We start from the raw sequence: 6000 nt of genomic DNA, 5'->3' as shown, positions 1-6000 counted from the left end.
CAGCCTACAGCTTTGTTTCACATGCATAGGTAGTCAAGGCAAACTCAAGCTTAGATTAGGGGACTCCTGGACTGATAACATACCAGTCCCCTCCCCTTGCCTGCAGTTTTCTTTTTGGTCTTTGTTACCCACAGTTAGCCATAGTTCAAAATTATTAAATAGAAAATTCCAGAAATAACTCATAAGGTTGAAATTGCGTGCATTCTGAGAATGGTGATGGAATCTTACCCCATCCCATTCCATCCCACTCCATCCCACCAGGGACCTGAATCATCCCTTTTCTCTTTGTCTCCAGGCTATCATAGCCCTGACAGTCACTTCACAGTAGTCATGTTATCAGACTGACGGTCATGATTCCACAGTACTAATGCTCATGCATCCTCTATTTTATCCTTAGTTGTGTCACAAGAGTGGTGATGCAAAGTAGGGACCAGGGCATAAAATGTGGGAGGACAGATCAACTGTGACATTATGCAACAATGATGCAGTGTACATGGGAAATGCGTACTGGATAAGCTTGGGGACTATCTGGGTTTCAGGCACCCACTAGGGATCTTGGAGTATATCCCCTGAGGATAAGGGAGAACTGTTATATGCTGAAGCACTTAGCAAAAATAAATGAAAAGGCTCTGAGCACAAATACTTCCTACCTTAATCCTCATGTTATTTCTAAACAATTTTTCAAACATTGGGCAAATATACAGTGAAAGATAACAATGCATAGTCAGAAACCAGATGCCATAAATGAAAAAAGAACAAAAATACCAGGCCATTGAAATATATACACAAAGATCTAACCAGTGGGATCATCATATGCAAAATACATAATTCTGCTTACTCTTTATAAAAATAAAATAAAGTTAAAAGTTTTAACAGAGACTTGGAGACTCTGTGTTAAAATTTAACGTGGCAGAATTGAAAAATAACCAAGTAGGAATTCTATCATTAAAAATTCAGCAAACCAGCTGTGGGTATAGCTTATCGGTGGAGTGCATGCTTGAATCTCTGGGTTTAATCCTCAGCGCCTCAAAAAACTGCAACAAACAAACAAACTAATAGTCCAGTAAAAGGGTTTTATAGTAAAGTATACATGGTTGAAGAAAGAATTGTCAAACTGGAAGATGGGAGAGAAGAAATGATTAGAATGCATCAAAAAGAAGAAACGGGAAAATACAAGGGGGAATCAGTGATCACAGGGATCTACTGAACAGATCTTCTGAACAAATCTCAGAAGAAAGTATAGAGGAATTAAAGAGATAATGGAATGTAGCTGGCATCAAACCAGTCTTTATTCATACTCCATCAACCATGTTCCCAAGGCATTCCTGAAGCTGGCCAGACATTTGGCCTTGGATATAGAGGGGTCCTCTAGGGGGCAATTTTGCCTAGTGCCAGATGCCAGTCTGAGCATCTCAGATCTGTAACAGCCAAAATGCTCTTCACTGATGAAAGATAAGGCACTTAGCCAGAGTGAGAGGAGTGCTCCAGCCTGAAGAAGTCTCCTATGCAGATTGGAAGGGAAGGTGGAGAGAGACAGAGTCAGAGAGTCCGACCAACAGAAATGGAAACAGGTTCAGTATATAAGGAGCATAGATACAGAGGGATGACTGGGCTAATAAGATTTCAAAGAACAGGTGGAACAAGGGTATCAAGAAGACTTACTCTGAGCCAGGTGTAGTGGCACGTGTCTGTAACAGCAGTACTCTAGAAGGCTGAAGCAGGAGGATTCCACATTTGAACTCAGCTTGAACAACTTAATGAGACTGTGGCTCAAAAGTTTTAAAAGGCTGGGGATGTAGCTCAGTGCAAAGGCCTTGGGTTCAATTCCCAGGAAAAAGGGAGGAGGGGCAAGAGGGGGAGGAAAAGCAGGGAAAGAGGAGGAGGAAAAAAGAAGAGAAACAGGAAGAAGCCTCACTCTGGGTAGAGCATAGAGAATTGAGAATTGACTGGACAGGGCAATTAGATGACTGCGGCCCCACTAGGAGGCGGCTGTAAGTCACCAAGTAGGACTTGAGGGTGACCTGCATGAGGTACAGGCACGCAGGAAATGGCAATAGCTGATGTGGACAAGAATGCCAAGCACAGGCACTCTCAGATGTAACTGATACAACTTTTGGGAAAGAAGTTTAGGACGACGCAAAAAAGTTTAAAGATGAATATATTCCTAGACTCAGTAATTCCACTTTTAGCATTTATCCTAAATAAGTAATTAGGAATGTGCACTTTACCTCAGTATTAGTTATATATTAAATAGATTAAAAAACCTAAAATGTCCAATATTGGGAAATCATCAAATATATATATATATATACACACAAAAATAATATTTATGAGTATTAAAATTATATCATAAAAGATGTGTTTTCTTCTTTACTCTTTTATCTTTGAAATTTTTCTATAATCAGTATGGATTACTTGTGGAATTAGAAAACATCAAAGAAAAATGTTTATGAAAAGGTTAGAGTTTATGAAACCATTTACAAAAATTCACAAAAAAACCTCAAGAAATGAGTTCTCAAAATATAAACTGTGCAAGGCATATACTTTTGCTCCTGCATGATGCAATTTAAAAGTAATACAGTATGTGCAACTGCTCCCCCCAGGAGAGATGCCAGTAACATCATATTTTACTTATGCCTCAAGTTCATTAGAACTGATTTGCATCCCCCATTGCAGGCTGGCAGGAAGTCCTGGACTCCTGTCTTGGGCTCCCCCTTATGTACTGTGAGCCCCTTCTGATCATCTAAGGAGTTCATGGAAGGCGGTTCAAAGAGGTAAATTGACAGGCTTTTGTCCTCAACCAGGGAAGAATCTGGTTGCCTTCAGATGCTGTCACATTTGTCATAATTGCTCCTCGCTGCACAAGGCCGTTCGCCAGCCGGAGTCTTCCATCTGTCCTTTTGTGCTGACTTAAAATCATGCCCCAAAACAGAGGCCCTTCGGAGGGGAGCATCGTTATGAGCAAGCCCACTTCTTCCATGTGCAGCCTACTTCTTCTTGGGGTCAGGATTGCGGCTCTTGGTGTCTGGGTCTGTCTGTCACCTACACCTGATTTTTCTCCTACCACATTGAGGATGTTTTGCAAAAGAAACTCCTATCTTTCTCCCATCCATCATGCATAAAACCAGTCTCAGTTCTCAGGCCTGGAAATCATGCAAAGGAATAAGGTGCTTTGCTTCTTCATCTGCTATCCCACATTCCCACGTCCTTCTCCTGAAATTAAATGTGCATTACGTTTGTTTCCTTCACAAGAGGCCTAGGTTGTCTATCTTGAGGTGTCAAATTTTAAAGATACACAGAAATATGTGGGGTAAGGGTAAAAAGATAGTTTCCATTTTTTCCTGATAAGTTATAAAGATAAAAAGAAAAAGAAAAGGAAAAAAGGAAAATGCACATCTGAACTGTAAAGATAACAAAAATTTAAGAGAAATAATCCCCCCAAAATCAGAAAAAATAACTCTTAAATAACTCCTAAACAACTATTTTACACACAATAAAATGCTCATACTCAAAATTAATGGAATAGGGGCTGGGGATTTAACTCAGCGGCACAGTGCCTACCCAACAAGCACAAGGTTGTGAGTTCAATTCCCGGTACTGGGGGGAAAAAAAAAATAATGGAATATCATCAAAACTATGGCCAGAAGCAAGTAAATGAGGTTAAATATTTTCATTTTTTAAACAAGGAAAAATAAAATCAACTAGAGAACTAATGTAAGCAACTTAAGAAAGGACAAGCTTAATGAATTAGAAGACAGACTATAAACAAGTTCAAGATCTACTTCTTTGATGGAAAAAGTGGCATGAACAGCAGGTATAAGAAAAATTTCTAAGAAAAAGAAAATAAATATAAAACATTAAAAGGGGATATAAGAATGGATACATACAAAATCACCAGTGGAATAGACTCTATTAAAGGAAAATGTAAATTACAAGGAGCTATTCAATATGTTGAAAGTGAAACACACTTTTACAGAAGATAACCTTTACAGAATAATGTTGGCTTCTTATGAGCAAGGAGGGCTTTTGTTCACCTAAGCGACTTTGGAGGGTGCAGACTCAGATAACTGGAAGTCAGAAAAAAAATGGAAAGACACTGGATGGTTTCCGCTGGGGACATTCTGATTTGGAAAGTCAAACAAATATCCAAAGTGGGGAAAAATGTGTCTTGACCCCTACCTCACACCATCAACAAAATGGTGAATTTTGTTCACAATTCCAGATGAATGAATTGCAGATCTAGATGTGGATGGTAAAATAACAAACTTTGTGAATACAACATAGAATATATTCCTTACTTTACAGTAGGAAAGTTTCATGAACAGAAAGTACTCACCATAAAAGAGAAACTGTAATATGTAAAATAAAAATGTAAATGTAAAATGAAAATCTGTACTATTTGAAGTACTATTTTGAAAAACAATGAAAATCTGTACTATGTTGAAGTAAGTAAGAACTTCTGTTCATCAAAAGACATTAAGAGAGTGAAACAAAATGCAAAATAGAATTTGCAATGTATATATCCATCAAGCACATATATCCACATTCATAAAAATTATAAAAATCAATACAAAACCCACAAACAATCAAATTAGAAAGTAAGCAAAAGATTTTAACAAACACTTCACAAAAGAAAATATTCAAATGCTCAACAAACATATGAGAAAGTACTTGTTTCCTAGGCCATCAAAGAAATGTACTTTAAAGCTACCATGAAACATCACTATATACCAATAAAAGTGACAAAAATGAAAATAGAAATACCAAGTATTAGGGAGGATGTGAGCAACCATAACTCCAGAAATTACTGTTGGATGTGTAAACTGGTAAACATTTTAGAACACTGCTTGGCAATATCTATGGTGCACTAATTCTACTTCTGCGTGTATGCTCAACAAAAATGCAAGGATATGTTCACAAAAGAAATGTACTAGTGTTTTCATAACTATACTGCTCTTAAGAATAAAACCAAAAAAGTCTCTACATACCCATTAACCAAGAATAAAGAAAGAAATGGGGCATTAACTTAATAGAATATTATAAGGCAATGAAAATGAATGATCTAGTCTATAACGATATGCCTTTTGGATAAATCTCATAATGTTGGGTAGAAGAATCTTGGAAAACCATACCTACTGAATGATTCTATTTATATAAAGTGCAAATAAAGGTCCCATCTATGCTACTGGAAGTCAGAGTAATGGTGCCCATAGTGGGACAGCCAGTGGGGAGAAGGAACACGAGACCCTGGGATGTCAGGACCCTCTGTTTCTTGACCTGTGTTCTGCTTACATGTAGGTGTTCAGCTTGTTAAACATTGAGCTGGCTGGGGATTTAGCTCAGTGGCATAAGTGCCTGCCTGGCAAGTGCAAGGTCCTCAGTTTGATTCCTGGTACGAATAAAACCAACTGAGCTTCACATTTACGACTTGTGCACTTTTGAGTATGCAAATTATATTTCAGTAAATTTTTAAGAGAAAAAAATATATGTCACCTTTTTTGTAGTTACAACTATATGGTAGAGGGCTGCGGATTTAGCTCAGCTGCAAAAGCGCCTGCCTGGCAAGTGCAAGGTCGTGAGTTCGGTTCCCGGTACCGGAGAAAAACCAAAACCAAACCAAAACAAAACAAAACAAAAACAACTATATGGTAGAGCTATGACCATTTCCACTATGCAGATGAATAAGCTGAGGTTCAGAGCAATTAATTTGTTCAGCCAGGTGTGGTGGTGAACACCTGGCATCCCAGCACTTGGGATGCTGAGGCAGGAGGATCGCCATGAGTTTGAGGCCAGCCTGGGCTACATAATTGGGTTCAAGGCCAGCCAGCACCATATAGTGAGACTTTGTCCCCCTCCCAAATAAAACAATTAATGTGATCATTATGTATACCTAAAATGTACCAATAAACTTAATAAAAACAAAATGAAATTAATTTCTTCAAGGTTGCATGAAGAACATGAGGCTGAGTTGGAAATGGAGCTGAAATCTGTCAAAGTACA

This window comes from Chinchilla lanigera, unplaced genomic scaffold, assembly GCF_000276665.1.
Source record: "Chinchilla lanigera isolate Chin_1 unplaced genomic scaffold, ChiLan1.0 scaffold00016, whole genome shotgun sequence".
Taxonomy (NCBI): domain Eukaryota; kingdom Metazoa; phylum Chordata; class Mammalia; order Rodentia; family Chinchillidae; genus Chinchilla; species Chinchilla lanigera.
Note: the sequence above shows the minus strand (reverse complement) of the source record.